The sequence below is a fragment of the Dermacentor albipictus genome, chromosome 3 (genome assembly GCF_038994185.2).
Source record: "Dermacentor albipictus isolate Rhodes 1998 colony chromosome 3, USDA_Dalb.pri_finalv2, whole genome shotgun sequence".
Taxonomy (NCBI): Eukaryota; Metazoa; Arthropoda; class Arachnida; order Ixodida; family Ixodidae; genus Dermacentor; species Dermacentor albipictus.
Genome location: NC_091823.1, coordinates 175,444,600 through 175,464,903, shown reverse-complemented (window position 1 = coordinate 175,464,903; position 20,304 = coordinate 175,444,600). Strand labels below are relative to the sequence as shown.

The following is a 20,304-nucleotide window of genomic DNA, read 5'->3' as shown; positions in this document are numbered from 1 at the left end:
CGTCGTATTCTATGCCCTTCAGGATGTTTCGGATTCGATCAGACTCCGCCATGGTCGAATCGACTTTCCTGCATAGGTCCAGGACATCTTCGATATAACTGGTGAATGTTTCGCCTGGCTGTTGAGCTCGTTCTCGCAAACGTTGCTCAGCACGCAGCTTGCGAATAGCAGGGCGACGAAATACATCGGCGAGAGAACTCTTAAATTCCGACCATGTCTGGAACTCTGCTTGATGGTTGTTAGACCACAGGCTGGCCACTCCAGTGAGGTAGAACAGAACATGGCTCAGTTTGGCCGCTTCATCCCACTTGTTATGGTCGCCTACCCTGTCGTAAGCCGTGAGCCATTCGTCCACGTCAGTGTCGTCCGCTCCAGTGGTAGATAGGAGGGTCGCGATGATGAGGCACCCCGGGACACGCAGTGGGTGCAGGAAGAGGCGTTAGCTGGGAGGCGTCTTGGGGCATGGTAGATGGTAGGGTACGGGACTGGAGTTCCAGGATGATCGTCTGAGGTTACCCCGCACACTCCACCAATTCTAAAGGTGTTTATTTGGCAGAGCTCGGAGCAGCGCAACGTCGACGGGCAGGGCAGTCACAGCTTTCAAGCACGAGAGCCCTTGCTGAGCAGGAGCGCTCGACCCACTAGCGTTTAGAGCCAGTAGCGCTGAACCCACTAGCGTCTCTCTTCGCTACACTATATATATATATATACTCAGAACTTCATTAAGCGTGTGCTAGGTTTCAGCGGGCGACACATTGGAGTAGTTGAAAGTTGAAAGTAAAGAACACATAAGTCTACCACAGCCAGCGTACTTTACACGCCACAGTGCAAGCCATGGCAGGGTGCCCGAGCGATTAGCTGTCTTGTAAATCCATGTTGTTGCGGCAAGATTACTAGTAGATTGTGGAGATGTCTAGCCTTCGCGACGGGCTCTCTCCACAAATTTGCATTCCAATGCTGTCAATCGTAAAGCCTTCGACAGATGGTTAAACTTATTCAGGTTTATGATACCCTCCACATTATTATGCATTTGCATGAGAGTGTTCTCTGGCTAGAGCTCCAAATATGTATCACAATCTCTTTTTGAGCTGCCAGCTGATTCGACTGGCCTTACGGGCTCATACTGACGCTGTCACTCTGCGCTGTTCTAAGAAGTGCGGCTTCACGTGAGAGCCTTTGCAGGCAGACTTATAGTGATCAGGTCCACCAGACTTTGCTTTCCGGAAGAATAACGCGATGTGCGTAAGTCAGTCATTTTGGTAGTAGCAAACTTCTCACGGTTATGGCGAAGAATTTCTGTTCACTCCTCTTTAGTGCACTGGAAGCGTAACACACTGATTCATCATGCATGAGTGGAGGATCAAAACTTAGAAACGCCGCTTGATGAAATGGTGCTTGCAGCGTCAGCCCGAACTTGGTGATTGTTGCGGCGAGACCGGGGGTGTCATGAGAGCGAATAACTTCACTTGTGAATACTTTCCACAGATGATCTGCACGAATAAGCAGACTGTTTCACGTTTCCACGTCAACGCGCTTTCACCGCTACATGATAGTCCACATGATTCTTGCCATCGTGTCGAAACTGCAGAACGAAGGCGTTGTTCAATGCCGGTAAGGTCACATGGAAAATTACAGATATTGTGACAGCTTCTATGGTGCGCTGTACAGCGCTGTACTGACTCTGTAGCAGAAGCTCCGGGTCCTTGAGCTTTTATGCTTGAGTGAGGCACATTGCCGAACGCTTTCCCCACCAGTTGAGTCTTCCGTAAATCTTTTAGTTGTAGATTCGAAACCAGGTCCTGCAGAATAAAAGGTCTTTGGCTTCCGCCGTCAAAAAATGGAACGGATCCATTTGCTGCGATCGTTGCTGACAATCAGTACACGATAGTTTCGGAGATAAATAGAGCTTTGAATTGCTTGATGACTTCGATTGATGCCAGTGTAGTGGTGAACATGCAGACGGAGGTACTTCACTCCGTTTTCCACGTGCTCCATTCCTTCTATGCTGTATCACACATATTCTATGTGTGTCTCTCGTGGCATGATGAGAAAATCAACTTGATTGTCCACTCTTTAGTTCGGTGTCATCTTGATTACCAGCACAATCATCTGCGGGCTTTTCCCAACCGTTCCTTATATCTCGGAATGAACATATTTGCGTCGTAACTTCCCATGCTTGTCTCCACGACAAAAAAAGAAATGGTTTTTTTTGTTGTTGGATGTAATGTGTAAAATTGCGGCTGTTGGCGCTGCTCTGTGCCTGCTATTGGGCTCCTCGATAGTAGGTATTTGATTACGCGTGGCCCACTGCTGACGACTATCGAATTCGACTCTCATAAAACGGAAGTCATCCATCTTGGTGTCCAATGAAGCTGCTGGTGAAACTGCCGTACAGCCTCCTTGAGGTAGGCTTTGAGGAAATCGCGGCCTCATGACGCAGTGTCGTTTTTTCCGTGTAAACGCGAGCACAATATTGTATGATAATACCTACTCCAAGATGTCGAATAGCATGGAAAAATACGTGAACTTTGGAGTCTATTGGACCCCTATACACATGATATAAGCTGTTGCGGCGTGATAGAGCGTGCGCATATCACATATGTCTGTTACATCGTTCACGTTGGGGAGAATTCATACTGCCGCCGAATGGTACAGGACGATTCTTGTGCGCTTCCCGTACGTTTCTTTTAGCAATGCGAGGGCATCAGCATTGCAAGCCTCTCATGTTGGTATCCCTGCGATGGCTGCTGCTGCTTCTTTAGTTGAGGAACTTTTGCAGATAATAAAACTTTGTAGAGGTCAGAGCGTCGTTTCTGTGAAGAGTCGGTTCAAATTCCCCCAAAATATTGTCCCCAATTTAAGGTCGCCCTTAACTGTTTTTATTTCCAGTTTTGGTTATTCGAGCTCCTGCTAACCTAGTCGAGGTCTCGCTTCTGGCTGTGACGCGTTCGGGCATTTTCATAGCGTTGTTTCTTTCTCACTCGATGTCGGCGATCCAGCAGCCACTTTTAGCCAGCACACGTTTTGCTCGATTGTCATAATCAGCTGCTATGGCGTTCTCCTCTTCGAACTCTTAAGTTGGAATGAACCACGAGCTTAGAAAGGTCGTCGTTGCTAACGGTAAGACGCACTGGCGTAGCGAGAAATTTCGTTAAGGGGGGAAAGGAGGTGGAGGGGGCTCATGTGGCAGCTCACCCTCCTCCTTACAAAATTTGTCAAGGGATCAAATATACTAGTCTATAAATAATCATAAAAACAGATCCGAAAGAGTTCTGGCGCGTCGTAAATCTAACAGACTAATTCACAGACACCCCTAGAAAGCACGCATGGCAATTCTTTATCAGCTGAGAAAAATGTGGAAATATTCAGCGACCAGTTCGCCTCTCTATCTTCAGATGAACTTCCACTAGATTCGCAAGCGTTGCCAGAGATTTCCATCTATGATCCCTTCCTGCCGATTGTCATTACTGAACGTGGTGTAGCATGCGCGATAGAGCGTCTTCAATACTACGCTATTCCTGAGCCTGATGGCATCAGCGCCAAACTTCTGAAATGAACCTGCAACAAATGAGGATACTTATTGAAACTAATATTTCAAGAGTCACTTGACAGAGGTTGCGTCCCAGGACATTGGAAATCAGCATATGTAATACCTATTTTTAAATCCGGTGTGAAATCTTGTGTTAATAACTACCGACCGATCTCTCCAACGACTATTACATTCAAAATACACGAGCATATGCTGTTTACCCATATAGTTTCACACCTGAACAAAAACTTCTTGCTAATAAATAACTAACATGGCTGCTGTAATAACCATTCTTGTGCGATTCAGCTGTTTGGATTGCTAACTAATCGTCATTATTCTTTGAGCAACTTCCTATAGAGATGCAATTTTTGTTGACCATTCTGAGGCATTCAATTGCGTGCAACGCATGCGACTAATGTCTGAAATCCGGAATCTTAAGCTTGATGATAAAACAACCCAGTGGATCAACGGTTTTCTTACTAACAGGGTTCAATCAGTCAAACTTAACTATGTTATCTCTAGTTCCAGCATCGTCAAGTCAGGAGTACCTCAGGGATCCGTGCTCGACCCATTATGGTTCTTAGTGTACTTTAGTGGTATAGGATCCAGCATTGCCTCTTCACTGTATGCCGATGACTGTGTCATATGCAGGGAAATCATGGGCCCAAATGACATACCCATCTGCAGTCACACCTGAGAAAATGTAGGACTGGTGCCGGTAATGGCAAATAAAAATTAATGTGCATAAAACGAAGGACGTACGCTTTTCTCCCGTTCCAGATCTGTCGTCTAATGTATACGCTGTAAACAACACAGTAATTGAAACGGTTCCATCAGTAGAATATCTAGACGTTTACTTAAATTTCGATTTATCTTGGACTGAACGCGTGAAATGCATCACCGGCAAAGCATTAAAAGGACTTGATCTTCTGAAACACCGAGTGAAACTTGCAAACAAAGATACTAAACTTCACGCCTATAACAATGTAATCACACCATCCTTAGAATACGCTTCGATAGTATGGCACCCGCACACGGCAAACCTCAATGACATGCTTGAATCTGTTCAAAACAAAGTTCCACGGTTTATTTTGTCATCTTATTCTCGTTATGAAAGTGTATCTTCCTTTAAAGGAAGTCTAAATTTTTCACCACTTCTCATGCGCAGAAACTTTCCCGCCTATCATTCTTCTAGAGATTATACCACAGTGATTCGCCATTCTACGGAACCTTCATTCACCTCACTTCCTACATCTCCACAGGCATCGGCCATGAACATAACACAAAACCTATAATTTCTCGTACAATAAAATAAAACATCAGTATTCACTCCTCGTTTTCTCGATCAATTAGTGAAATTCTCTGCCCGCTAGCACTATCGCCCGCACACAGCAATCAACTTTCCAATCTGCTTTACTTGCTTTCCTTGAAACCGATCAGCAATTTTAGCCATGTTAGCATTGATGCTGTATAAGCCATAAGTAGTGCTCTTGTTATGTACGTGCTTTTCATATTTATGTTGTGAGCTTCGCTCTTCTTTTTTGATGACTTTTTGCTCTTCTTTCATCCAAACATGGTGCTTTGGTAACAATCACCACTCTAGTTCATGATTACTGTATGCCATGTCCCCTCGCGTAATGCCCACTTTGGGCCTTTAAGGAATATACATAAAATAGAAATAAAGATAACTGCATTGCTACAGCCAAAGACGCTGCTAACGAATTCTTAAACACAACACACTGTCAAGATGACTACATCATGTACTTTTTCTTAAAATAATATACTCGTATACGCCAAAAATTGTGCCCGAAATGACTGATATCAACGCTTGCATGTTTTTTGTTTATTTAATAAGCAACGAAATTATCACACCAAATTTAGAACTATGTCAACACGAAACCACCAAAGCAGTGCTTGCCGCTGATATGAGAAATGTAAAGGCCGTGAAATGAACATGTTCAGGACAAATATTTTAATTAAACTTTGTCATTCAAGAATCTTGTTTATGTTTTTGTACATATGCAACCGCAAAGCAAAAATCTCAATGACTCTGTCCTTTGTGCCCATATATTGCGCAGGAGCAGCTGTCAACGGTCGTGTATTATGAGTAAATGCACCGAAATTATAGTCGCAACACAGAGCACAATAAAAAGCAGCAGTTCTGCAAAATAAACGAGGGCAAGTCAAATGAAAGTGAGCGAATGTTCATATGTGACAAACGAGGTACTTCATTTAAAAGTAGTCTCCATGAGCATTTAGACATTTGTCCCGATGAATAACGAGTCACGTGATTCCCGTCTCTTAAAACTCCTTGGGTTGCGGCTTCAAAAAGTCTGCAACTGACTCTTTGAAGTCATCGCTGGATACAAATCTTGTTCCCTTGATCTCTTTTTTTATTTTAATTGCCTCACAATGTGGAAGTCGCAAGGCGACAGGTTTGGGCTGTATGGCGGACGCTGCAGCGTTTTCCACTTGAATTTCGCCAGTTTTACGTTAACCGCATCAGCGACGTGGGGACGGGCACTTTCCTGGAGAAAAATGACCCCATTCATCACTTTTCCACGTCATTTGTTCTTGATTGCAACACGCAGCCGATTCGGCGTTTCACAATATTGGAAATGATTAATAGTCTCTCCATATTTAGCGAATTCGCTCAGTCCCTTACGGTCGAAAGAGAGGTCAAGAAGACCTTTCAGGCGGAAATAACGGCCTTTGCTGTCTTGGGGGGTGGTGAATTCGAATGTTTCGACTGTAATCATTTCCGTCGGGTTTCAGCCTCGTAGTAGTGGCACCATGATTCGTCCCAGGTCACAATTGCAGAAAAGAAGTCGTCACCCTCATTGTGATACCGGATCAGATGAGTCAAGGCAGCGCCGAACCTCTCCGTCTTCTGGCAGTGCTTCAAAATCTTCAGGATTGATTGCGCAGACAGCCGATAACCGAGATGTTCATGAATTATGGCGTGAATTGAACCGTGAATGATGTTCACACACTCTGCCAGTCAATGGATGCTTATCCTCCATTCTTTTCTAATCGGCTCACCAACCTTCACAATTGCGTTGGGCGTGACTGAATGGTCGCTTTGACCCAGTCATGGATTCACTTTGCAACCATAACGTCGTTCTTTCAACAGTTTGCTCCAACGCTTCACAGTGACCAATGAAATGCAATGTTTGGCAAACGGCAGCTGTAGGGCAACTAATTTGTTTTGGAAAACTCCATCGGCTATCAAAAACCTCAGGACACCACGCTGTTCAACTTTTGCAGCATCCATTATGTCACGGAACTATGTTCCGTGACATAATGGGTTCTGGGTTCATAATGGGTTCTGGGTTCATAATGGGTTCTAATGGGCTCCCACATGGGTTCCGTTCCGAACCCATGTGGGAGAACCCAGTTCATCAGAGCATTAAAGAAAATTTATCCTCACACCTGTGTGTCACATTTATAAATTAGAGATGCCTGTGCGCTACGTGCATACCTTGAAGATAATGAACCAAACCATTATTGCTCCCTTTCATTTGACTCATCCTCGTGCATTAGAAACAAAAAGATACAATGGAATATATAGATGCGAAGACACAGCTTCGCAAAGGGCAAAAAAGTGTCACTGGAAATGAAGTTCAGTGTACGTATGCACAAAACCTCACAAGATTTTGAATATAGGTAAAAGTCTTCAGTAAATGTACGTATCTATGAAAAAGCAACTCCATATAATCTGTCAAACAAGGCAAACAAACATGTTGCGCAATCACAGATTTATAGGTCACAGAATCCTAAAGCCCGCACCCCTGATGTACCCCTGATGTATCGCGTTCAACGGCAGGCGGCACGCTTCGTCTCCGCTTCTCTCCCTTGCGCACACAAGACTCAGCCACCATCGTCGACTCACCCATGCCACCACCACCCTCCTGTTTTCACTCGCACATACAGCATGTGGCGCGCAGTCATTATGTCATCGCATAGGACTTTATACGGAACATGAGGGCGACGGCAGGAATGCGCCTGGAGTGTACACATAATTAAAACAGCGATAGTATAGTAAGAGTATCCGGCAACTGAAGCCTCCCGTGGCAAATTACTTTCCGTAAAGAAAGAAGTAACAAAATTTTCACCATGCGACAATTCACTGTGCTACAACAATGACTTTTTCTCTTTTGTTGAGTGGTGGCACCGAAATGAAAAAAATAACGCGAGGAAAAGCATGTTGGCCAAAATTGAACGCCTTCTTTGGGCAGCTAATGTGGCTGCCGCAGGAATAGTGAAGAAAACGTGGGACGCTTGATCCACAGAGAAGTATATGCACACTGTTCGATATCCTACACGGGGGAGACAGCACTTTGCGGAGAGGTTGCGCTCAAGTTAACGCATTGAGATCCGGCGAGTCACCACAGTGATGCCAGCGAGCGACCATTGTTGTTCTTGTCTGCTAGCTAAAAAGCGTCCAAAACTCTGCCACGTAAATATCCACTCGGCCAGAGAAAAACGAACGCGCACCGAGGTGTGCCGCGTGTGTTTGGGGCAACACGAGAAAGACGCATGCGCTTTGGTTGGCTTTGGCAGGCCGAGGGTAGCCAGAACAAAAAAATTGAAAAGACTCAATGTGTCCTCGCGAATAAAAGTCAATAAAGAAAAAATAAATAAGAACGTCGGTACCATTGCTGGCTTTAGTGTCTGGTAAGACTGTCCTGCATGCCTGAGAGTTTGTCGATGTCGATAGTTATCGATAGTTATCGCAACAATCCCGCTTCCCGGGCAATCTTGGTATTTGCTCTTGCCATTCACACCGCCTGCCTGTGAGTCTATGTATGACAAATTCATGCTATTTGATCCTGGAACCCGAACCAATCTTCCCATCCGTGTTAATTTGACTTCTCGCCAACCTCAGCGCGAACTGACAGAGTAGAGTGGGTAGATTCGGCGTGTGGAAGAGCAGAAAGAGCCGCCATGTGGCCTTTGGCATAAATAAATGTGGTAATCGAACTACGCTACGTTTAAATGTCACAGACACGAAACGTAGTTCTGGCTATGGCTGCTTTCTGTTGCCTTCTTCTATCTAGTCTGTAGCCTCTCTAGTCTCTAGCCAACTCTCTAGTCTGCTGGTTTGGGCGGTGGTAAAGGAGTTATGGTTGGGGAGGGGGAGGCATTTGCGGGAACTGCAATGACATGAAATTTCAGGGATACATCTCGGTAGACCTTGGCGCTCCTGCATTCCATGTGGGAGAACCACATTGAGGCGTTTAAAATGAAATGCACGTCGAATTTTTTTTTTTTGAGACAAGGAATGCAGACGGACAACGTTACCGAGTTTTGTAAGTGAAGTACTGAACCTCCAAAGGTGTTTGAAGGGGCAGTGATGTAGGTGAATGTTTTTTTTTTTTATGGTGGCACCGAACTACACTAACACCATTAGTGACCTTTAAACCAGTGGCACAACTTGTACATCCTAACGTCACAGCCGGTGACCTCACCTCAGCTCTGTGAAAGACTTCTTCCTGCGTTTTCTCGGTGACACACCCACGCAAAACTAGGAGAAACAGGTTAAGAAGCTCGGTATACATGAGCCTCTAAAGTGATAGTATTATCAGACACGGCATGCCAAACTTTTATCACACTGGCTCGAGAATCGACCCATATTAGTGACCAAATTAATGCCCTAGCGAGATGACATATCGAACACTTTTGACAGATCCAGTTGGCCCAGCAAGTCACCCTCTATTATCACATTGTCCCCCGCAGCAGCCCTATTTACTGTTGCTATTTGTCCCTAACGCCTTAATCCTGCTTTACACACGGTGATGACACAGCCAAGCACTGCATGGTGGGTAAAGAAAGCTTTGCTTCTAAACACGTGATCTGATGGTTTCTAGTGTGCGGCCCTTGCTAGCTATAGGTAATAAAATGGTGGCGAGTGTATATTTTTTTTCCACTGATCGTGTGCAAGACACCAGAGAGAAAGATTAGGCAAGGGTCGTAATGTCATAACAGCGGTAATGTCAACAGTTCAACAAATACGAGTGCACGTCATCACTCTTAACGAGTCGCGAGTTTTTGACGAGTCAAGGAATTTGTGGATCTGCAACCGGTCAACTCTAGTAGAAGTACTTTTAATATTAAGCTAAATCAGAGCGCCAAATACCACGGAGAACTATTCAACATACTGTACTAAATGCAAGGGCGCAAAAGTATCTCCGAAATACCAAAATATTCACAAAAGTATTTCAAATACAGTATCTAGAGTAGATGAGCAAAACGAAAACAAGGTGCTTTCACCTTGTTCTCGGTTTGCTCATCTTGAATTTCCATCTCCCGCCTTCTCCGTGTTTTCCCTGGGTAACTTGAGTAGAGTACGTACAAGTTTGGTTTATTTACCAATACGGTCAGAAATCCAAGGGACCAAATGGAAGCCGCTAGTCCACCAATTTCCCTTTGGTAGTTTATGGATTAGTATTAGTATCGTTATTTCTTTCTTGCAAACATACACAAGGTACCGAGGCAAAAGGTGTTTTATACGCCTGAGAAAGTCTCTGTCCTGTGGTTCGCAACCGATACACATGTCTTACAGAAAAAAATACTTGACGCATCATGGAACGCCACGAGCGATAGCAAAGTAGTATTAAGTAATTTCAAGAGCAGCTAATGACGGAGGCGTTTCATACAGTAGTAGACAAGGAGCGAAACAAAACACTTTTGAGTCACGCCAACGTATGCCGAAATTAATATAATTTTCATATAAGTTCTGCGCAATATAGATTGGCACTGATAAATTATTCGTTTCTTCCAGAAAAATATTTTACCTTATATATGAAGCCACGTGAACTAACGTCAAAGTATAAGCTATTTTCCACTTCATGAACTAATCGCATTGCCTGGTATTACATTGGTTGCTGTCCATATTTGTCCACGTTCTTGCCAATCGGCGTAAATTTCTTCCTGCACAATAACGCCGACTATTTTCTTTCCTTTTGTACATCTTATCTTTATGAACCACATTTAGCCGTTTAAAAAAGTGTATTTGCCTTGCTTTCAGCCTTTGATGTTTATAAAACAGTGTTGATGTGAGCAAGCTGTCGCTACTACCACGGTACTCTCCGTAACAACGAATCATTGCCTTTTGCAGCACAATAAGTTTATAGTTTTTGTTGTTCCCCATTCCTGGTAAGCCGTAACAGTCTCTCGAATTGAAGAGCGAAACGTACAAATTTTGCTTTTGCCACTGAGGAATAAGGGAGCCAATCATATGCAGGCGTCCTGCCGGTTGCGCAAGTTGTTTAACTAAGTTATTAATACGGACTTGCCACGTTAAGTCTTTGCTGAACCATACGCCAAGAAGTTCTTAATGCTGTTCTCGCTTTCTGGGTGTAGCGACCATCCGTCACTACACCTTGTCTCCGCTTCTGGGACAAGGTGTAGTTTCCTTTATAGGCCTCCACGTAGGGCTCCTTACTCTCTGCTCTTCCTTGGAAGTGAGGTGGCTGCCCGACCGGGGCGCCACCACAGCCACTGGACAAACCTGATTTTACTGTGGAATAAAGCCAGTCGATCCTCCATTAGCCTGTCAAACGTGTATTATTGCTTCTGCTAAACCGCGTTCCCAGCAAGCACTGACCAAGGGTATTTACGGTTTCGTTCGAACGCTGCCAAGCACGACGCTGCTCCTACTCCTGCTGACAGAGAAGGCACCACCATTACGTCTCCTGTCACGGCCGCAGAGATTCAGCTTCCCAGCATTTGGCACAATTCCTCGAGTTTGGTTTATGCAAGCAGAGGCCCGTTTTCAACTCCGGTGCAACACTTTACAGACGCAAGACACCTGCACGTCGTCGCCGCACGACCACGCGACGCCGCAGATGCCATAGACGACTTGGTAGAGGGCATGCCTTCGGCCACAGTACACGAAAACCTGAAATGCACGGTTCTGCAGCGCCTCAACCCAACGCACCATAGTAGGCTTCAGCAGCTTCTCTCTGAGTAACTCGGCGACTAACGGTCGTCACAACTCCTGCAGCGGTTGCGTCAGTAGCTGGGTGGCTACTCCGCTAATAGAACCAGCTGCTAATTTTGCGCGAGCTGTTCTTGCGGCGCCTCCCAAAGTCCGCACGCATGGTGCTGGCGTGCTCTGACGAGACAAGTCTCAATCGGCTAACTGCACTGGTTGACCGCATATGCGACAGCTTGTTTCAGTCACAGCAATCTATCGTCGCTGCAAGAGTCTCCAAGCAAGGAGGCAGACTTTCGCGCCTGCAAGAAACAGTCGACCATCTTTCCAGTTCACTGGAGAAGCTGACGATGGGTGGCAACATTGTCCATCAACTTCAGCGCAAGCATTCACCTTGACAGTCTCGCAGCGCATCTAGAAAGTCGCCGCGGCAGTTCCGCTGGTACAAGCATCGCTTTTGCGAACCAACAAATCGCTGTACCGCGCCCTGTTTCCGGACGGGAAACGCACCAGCCAGTAGCTAACGGCGGCATGCGACATCGGCCCTCAAAGCCGCCCATTCTTTATGGTCGACCGCATCCCCCGCACCTGCCTCCTTGTCGACTCCCGAGAAGAGCTGTCTGTCGTTAGGCCACGGCTGCAGATCGCCACCGCGGCAAGTCCACATCCATGCTCCACGCAGTGAACAACACTGGCATCATGTCAAGTGGACGCTAGATATCGGACTCTGGCGCTTGCACAGGTGGTTCTTTATAACTGCCAACGTCAGCTTTGCCAAATTGGGAGCGAACTGCTTAGGGCATTTCAACTTGGATGTGAGTGTTCACGATCGGCGCCTAAAGGATAACGTCACATCTCTCGACGTACTTGGCTTGCAGTCCAACCTCACCTCCCCTGGCATCCGCACGTTTCGGCCGGTCTCAACGTACAGCAACACACTTGCTGAGTACTCGCAACTCACGAAGCCCGAAAACGATGCGCTGTCCGTAAAACACAAGGTAATTCACCATATCACCACCACCGGCACACCTGTCACCACCTGACCGCAGAGGCTCGCTGGAGGGAGGTTGGAAGTCGCCCACCGTGAGTTCGAACACGTGCTTCAGCTCGGTGTTGTTCGTCCTTCCTCCAGCAATCGGTCTTGACTTCTCAATCTGATTCCAAAGCAGGACAGTGCTGACTGGCCGCCTGGTGGTCGTTACCGAGCTTTGAAACCCGTCACGACTGCGGATCGATATCACCTTCCCAAAATAGATGAATAGATGAACAGCGATTTCTTGGCGTACCCAGCGACATTCCGAAGACAACAATCATTACTCCATTCGAGTTATTTGCGTTTGTCCGTATTGCTTACAGCTTCAAGAATGAGGCGCAATCTTTTCAAATGTCCATGGACGAGGCCACGCGCGGATTCCCGTTCATTTTCGTCTACGTTGACAACATTCTAGTTGCAAGTAGCACATACGAAGAGCACAAAGATAACCTTCGCCTTATATTTGAGCGACTGGATAAACACGGCATGGTGCTAAAGGCCTATATATGCATTTTTGGTGTTGCAGCACTTGATTTCCTCGGCCATCAAATTTCACCCCCAGGCATCAAACCACTGGATTCACTGGTGCGAGCAATCGAAGACTTCTCTTCTACAACCTCCTTGCGAAAATTTTGAGGTTCTGGGACTCATAAATTTTCACAGGCGTTTTATACTATCCTGTGCGCAAATTCTTCAGCCGCTTCCAACCTCCTGCGTCGCGACTCGAAAAAAAATACACCTACCTTCCACTGGAAGAAGCGCCGAGCAGTGCAGACGTGGAAGCATCGGCTCCGTTTCTTTTTCCATGCTCCGCTTGCCAATTTTGAGAGTACAACGAAAAGAAGCATACCACTGGATCCAAGAAGCGACGGCGAATCGACTGACACCAAGATTCGAGGTGGGGCTCCTATTTTCACAACTTTACAGAACCTTTTCTGCTCCTAGACGCCGACTTGAGCTTAGCGGAGCTAAGCTTAGTGAGGAGTAGGGCCCTTGTTGGGCCTAGTGAGCCCACCTGCCCGCAGGCATGGCGGATACAAGCATGGAGGATGACGATTTTTCTGGAAAGGAAAGAAACAATGCTCAGGAAGACTTCGGCTGGCAAGTCGTGGCTGGCCGAAGATCACGAGCTAGCACAAAGGCTGTGGATGAGGAGAGCACATTGCCACGCAGTCAGCGAGATCATGGCGCCAAGAAAACCGCCGTCGGTGGAATCATTAAGAATCGGGTTATCAGAGCTTCGAGAATGCCTCAACTGCCTGAGGAGCACAGCAAGATCATTATACGGCCTCGAGGAGGGCTCAATTTGAACAAGGTGAGCACCACCACGATTGGTTCTGCAGTCATTGAGGCGTCCGGCCTAACGGAAGACGAGGCCCGTGAAGATGTTGTCTGCCCAAACTTCACGCAAAATATCATCGTCGTCAGCACACCTAAGCCCGAACATGCTGCGAAGTACGTCAGAATCAAGTCTTTCAAGATCATGGCAGCAGAATACGAGGTAAATGCATACGAAGCGGCACCACATGCCACATGCAAAGGCGTCATCCGAAGAGTGGACATCAGAGACTCCCAAGCTATGATAACAAGAAATATCGTGCATGACTTGAACCCGCTTGCGCTGGCTGCTAAGCGCATCAAGACGTCGGAATCGGTCATAGTACTTTTCGATGGACTCAAAGTGCCAAATTTTGTCAGGTATGGATCCACACTAGTGAGATGCTACCTTTACAGGAAGCAATTCGACGTCTGCTTCACCTGCGGAAGGGTCGGGCACCGCTCTGATGTGTGTCCAACACCTGACTTTGTTCAGTGCAGAGGTTGTGGAACTCGCAACCCAGGAGATGAACATGTGTGTGTACCTAGGTGTAAATTTTGCGACGGCGATCACCCTACCGGCGACAAATTTTGTAAGAAAAGATTTCAAGTCCCTTACGTCGTACGACTCCGTCGAAGAGAGCGCAACAGGACTCGGTCGTCAACAAGAGCGCACTCGGAGGCGCATCAGCTGGCGCCCAACCATCGCCCCGAGGACAGGGAGCACTCGCGCTCCAGGAGTCGCACCAGATCCAGACATCGTTCGCTATCCAGGGAGAGAAGGCGCTCCAAGTCAAGGGACACGCAGGTGCACTTCGTGCAAAGAGACTCAATCCCTGGCGAGAAGACGACGCCTGGAACCACCTGGGCTGACAAAGTCAAAGGTATGGCGAGGGTTGCTGGGGGCGCCTCGGCGGCTGTGGGTGATGACAATGATGCCAGAATAGAGCAATTAATTAAAGAAGTAGCCTCTTTAAGAAAAGCTAATGAAGAATTGACCTGGCAGGTAGTAGAGCTTCGTAAAAAAGAGCAGTCAAGCCCTGCTAGTGTAGAGATAGATAGACCTGTGAGCAAAAGCAATGATCCAGGGGAATCCAGCTCCCCTGCCCCTAAAAAGAGAGCGGTGAGTTCCGAGGGTGATTCAGTCTTCTCAGCCCTCAGTGAAATAAAAGAGGCAATTAAAGCGTTAAGAGAGACAGTGGAAACGACCAACTTTAAAGTGGACAAATTGTGGAAATGGAGGCTAACGGCAGAGAAAAGACTTAGGAAAATGGAGGCGCGAGGGGATGACGACGATGAGTATCTGCCATCGGAGGCGGCCGACAATCCATTCCTGGATTGTCGGGGGCCACCACAAAGAGGAAAATAGCAGGTAATAGAAAGGCATCCTCACCTAATAACAATGGACAGTAATCATGGATTTAACAATCCATGATTCCCCCGACAATCCATTCCTGGATTGTCGGGGGCCACCACAAAGAGGAAAATAGCAGGTAATAGAAAGGCATCCTCACCTAATAACAATGGACAGTAATCATGGATTTAACGTGTGGCAATGGAATTGTCGTGGGTTCCAACACAAAAAAGCCGCACTGCAACAGGTGATCAGGTCATCTGAGGCCAGGCCAAAGGTACTAATGCTGCAGGAAACCTTAGCGGACGAAATTAAGCTCACTGGGTACAAAGTTATATGTAGAGACAAAAGAATGGGGAGGGGGTTGGCGACCCTCATTGACAAAAAGTTGCCATACATTGAGCATGAGATTCACCTTAGACATTCCAGGTTTGAATTTATTCTAGTTGAGATTATACTTAAAAGAAACAGAGGTAAGACGCAAAGCATTTTCTGCTTGAATATTTACAGCAGTCCTAACGACATGAGACAAAGGTTTAGAGCACTCTTCAACAAGGTGCTTTCGGTTGCCAAAAACTCCCCTCTCATTATTGGAGGGGACTTTAATGCTCCCTATCATACATGGGGATACGCTTGGAACACAAAGAAGGGAGAGGAGCTATGGAGTCTTGCCATGGATCTGGGATTATGCTTGATTACTGATCCTGCGTATCCCACCCGTTGTGGCACTTCCACAAGCAGGGACTCCACGCCAGATCTTACTTTTGTGAACAATTCAAGAGGAGCCAATTGGGAAAATTCAAACTTGGATCTCGGAAGCGATCATTACATCATACACATAACCATACGCATACCGAGACAGGAAACAAGAATCTTCAAATTCACTGATTGGGATCACTTCAGAAAAATTAGGGCGAACAGAGGGACAGTGGGGCCTCCACATGCCGAGCAGGAGCCCCTTCAGACATGGGTCATCCAGCTCAGAGAGGACGTCAAGGAGGCCACTAAAGAAATCAGGACAGAGGAAAATATTGAAGCTATGGACAGCAGGCTGGCGCATCTGATTGAGGCCAAACAGGCTATATTACAGAGATGGAAAACGCAGAGACTTAACAGAAGGCTAAGAAAAAAAATAGCGCAATTAAACAGAGAAATTGATGATCATTCGAAGGCCCTCGTGAAGCAACAGTGGGATGAGATCTGTAATTCGGCTGATGGTAGAATCAAACATGGAGGTAGCTGGAACCTCCTCAAGCACTTGCTCAACGAGAATGAAACAAGGACAAGCAAGAGAACAGCTATAGCTAAGTTGGTTCATCAGGAAAGCCAAGATAAAACAGAGAAAGATATCATGGATAGTCTCGCAGCCAAATATCTCCCACTTAAACAACCAAACGAAGGAGAGGAGAGCCCCGAGTATACGGGAGGCATATGTGAAGAACTTGACCGGGACTTCACTGAGAGTGAAGTGAGGGCCGCTCTTCACAGTCTTAATGGTAGATCGGCGGCTGGACCTGACGGAATAACTAACAAGATGTTAAGAAATCTAGATGATGCATCAATCTATTATCTAACTGAACACTTCAATGAATGTTGGAGAAAAGGGGTATACTCAGAGGAATGGAGGGTGGCCAATACTATCCTCATACCAAAGCCAGGCAAACAACTCACTCTAGACAACCTCCGTCCTATTTCCTTAACGTCATGTCTAGGCAAAGCTATGGAACATGTCATCCTAAATCGACTCACAAAATACGTTGAGCAGAACGAGATCCTCCCGTACAACCTGATCGGCTTTCGTCCAGGGCTGTCAACTCAGGATGCTATGCTGCTGATCAAACATCAACTTATACAGGCTAGCCCAGCGCATACGAAAGCTCTTTTGGGATTGGATGTGGAAAAAGCTTTTGATCGTATAAAGCATAAGGCAATACTTGACGTTCTCTCGGAGATGGGTTTGGGTAAGAGACTTTTTAACATGATTAAGGACTTTCTTAGAAATAGAACTGCACAACTCATGCTGGGTGAGCTTAAATCAGAAGCTAAGAATTTGGGAAATAGGGGCACTCCACAAGGGGCTGTGCTCTCACCCATGCTATTCAATTTAGCAATGTCCAAGGTTGCAAGAAATCTGGAGAAAATTGAGGGTATACGTTATGTGATATATGCCGACGACCTAACCATATGGAGTGCCAAGGGCAATATAGGACAGACAGAGAATAGATTACAGGAAAGTTTATACGTTGTAGAGAACACACTGAAAGCCATGGGGTTGAAATGCTCGGCAGCCAAATCAGAACTCTTAGTCATTAAACATTGCAGAAAAGGTCGTAAACCAAGAGGTTACATTCCGGAAGATGAGCCAAGAGTGTGCTTATATACTCATGAAGGATCCGCAATCAGGCTGGTTGAAAAAATCAAGGTTCTTGGGTATCACATAGACGGAAACAATACTAACTACAGAACAATACAACATATCTCGAATAAAACAGATGAGGTCATTAGGTTACTAAGGAGAATCACCAATAGACACAGAGGCCTGGGAGAAGACAGCGCTTTGAGGATAATACATGCCTTTGCTCTCTGTCACTTCACTTATGTGGCTGGATTATTCAAATGGAAGCAGGCAGAACTTAACAAACTTAATGTGATGCTCAGGAAGCTCGTTAAAGTAGCCCTAGGTATACCCAGTAATGCTGCAACCGACAAACTCATGAGTCTAGGGGTGCACAATACAATGCAAGAAATTGCGGAGGCCCAACAGCTAGCGCAACACGAAAGATTGACAAAGTCACGAGCTGGCAGGAACATATTACAGGCAATAGGTGCAGAACTGAATACATCGAGGAGTCCAATAGAGGCTGAAGTAGAATTAATGACTGAAGTTAGGAGCAAGATCAGAACCAACCCTCTCCCCAGAAACATGCATCCAGAATATAATGTCGAAAGGAGAAAGGCAAGAGCTAAAGCACTCTTGAAGGAAATAGAGCAGCAGAACCAACTGGCAGCTATAGTTGATGCCGCCTGGGTGAACGGTAAAGAAGCCTACACGGCCATTGTATCAAATTATCAAGGGAAGGTGCAAGACGCTCTCACAATTTTTACCAAGGACCCCACGGTGGCGGAACAAGCGGCAATTGCTCTAGCCATCAGGAGTAATAAGTGGGCCTTCATTTACAGTGATTCGAAAACCGCTGTAAAGTGTTTTGATAAAGGCTACGTAGCTGGAGTTGCAGCTAAACTTTTTGAAAACATTGCGATTATGACAACTGAAATCCGATGGTTTCCTGCGCATATGGGGAAGGTGGACGAGACTCGGGTAAACCTCAATGAGGTTGCTCATGACTTGGCACGAGGTACTTGCTAACCGTGACAGTCACAACCGAGCCGTTCACCATCAAGCGAGGGAATCCAGAGACCATTTATTAACATACAATGATGTTACCAAACATTACTATTTAGGACGCAGACAATTCCCATTGCCACATTCAAAATTGAACAGGGCTCAGGCAGTCTCACTGCGCTTATTGCAAACGGGTACATATCCCACACCGTACACCATTAATAAAATATATCCAGAGAGGGAGATTAAGATGGAATGCAATGATTGTAATGGCATCATTGGAATCAGACATATGCTGGCGGGGTGTCCTGCGACTCTCCCCAACCTCGTTGAAGAATGGAGACAGTGGGAGAAAAGGATTCAAAGCCCATTGTTTCAGGACCAACTAAGGGCAGTCCAGAGGGCCCATGATGTCGCTGAAAGGCTTGGCCTGACAGTGCCAACGTGGGAGCGGCCCGCCTTGGCTTGAGAAGTCGAGCCTCCGGACCTGAGTACAATAAACGTTTTCACACACACACACACCTTCCACTGGTCTTCGGAGCACGAACAATCCTGCCATGAAGCTAAAACGCGGTGGGCGACTGCAGTGTTGCTGATTCATCAATTGCCCCACGCGCCAACTCACCTCAAGGTAGATGCGTCGAGCACACCAATGGGTGGCATCACGGCAGCATGATGGCATAGACTGGAGGCCGCTCGGCTTCTTCTCAAAGTGCCTCAAACCTACACAGTCTCACTACAGCACATTCAGGAGGAAAATGTTGGCCATTTATTGTGCTGCCAATCATTTCCTTTTTTTTCTTGAAGTCTGTAGCTTTTACATTCTGACCCACCACAAGTGGTTCAAGAGCAACATTTCCTCCTACTCAGAACGTGAGCTTCAGCAAATTTTCGTTATCTCCAAATTTTCTACGGACATCCGCCATATCTTTCAGACCGGAATTCTTGGCAGCTCACGCACTGTCGCTGATCGGTGATGTGCCTGTTGGCCCTATGGATTTCCAAGCTATAGCCTCCGCCCAGCAAAACGACCCTGAGCTGCGCCAATTGCGGGGAAAATGTTCGTCACTCCAGCTTGCAGAGCCACTTCTCTACAGAACATTCGTCGCGTACGACACATCACAGGCAGTTTCTCGCCCATTCGGGTTCCATCACTTTCGGCGGCCATTATTCGATTCACTGCACGGACTAAGTCATCGCGGCATCTAAGCAACACAGATGCTTATCACAGTCCGCTTCGTCTGGCCAGGGATCAACAAAGATATCAAAAGCTGGGAAAGAAGCTGCCAAGGCCGTCAAGCCGTGAATGTGAACCGGCAAACGCGTTCAGTGACGCAACCGTTTTGATAATGTGCGCTTAGGCTTGGTGGGACCTCTTCTGCCCTGACACGGTTTTAGGTACCTCCTCATTTGTCTCAGCCGGCACTCAAGATGGCCTGAGGCGATGCCTCTACAGGACATCACATGGAGGAAGGGCTTATTGCTATGTGGGTGTCGCGGTACGGTTGCCCTGTGCGCATAATTACTGAACGACGCCGGCAATTCCAAAGCTCGCTTTTTCTGCCCTGGCGAGATTGCTTGGCCCGCGCCTTCATACCAATATGACTTACCGCCCACAGAGCAATGGCATGGTCGAGCGTCTCGACCGACAACTGAAGGCGTCATTGACCGCCACACTCGACAAACAGCACTGGGTGGAAAGGCGAACAGCAATCAAGGATCACCTCGTAGCCAGTGCAGCTTAAATGATCTATTGGATAGCAATCCGCGTTCCAGGCCAGTCGTTCGG

At 46.6% G+C, this 20,304-nt stretch overlaps 1 protein-coding gene across 3 annotated transcripts in view; it reads right to left on the bottom strand.

The window, feature by feature from the left end:
* The window catches only part of LOC135902106 (uncharacterized), a 267,015-nt gene that overhangs the window by 214,044 nt on the left and 32,667 nt on the right, over positions 1-20,304 (bottom strand). The gene's annotated exons all lie outside the window — the stretch shown is intronic.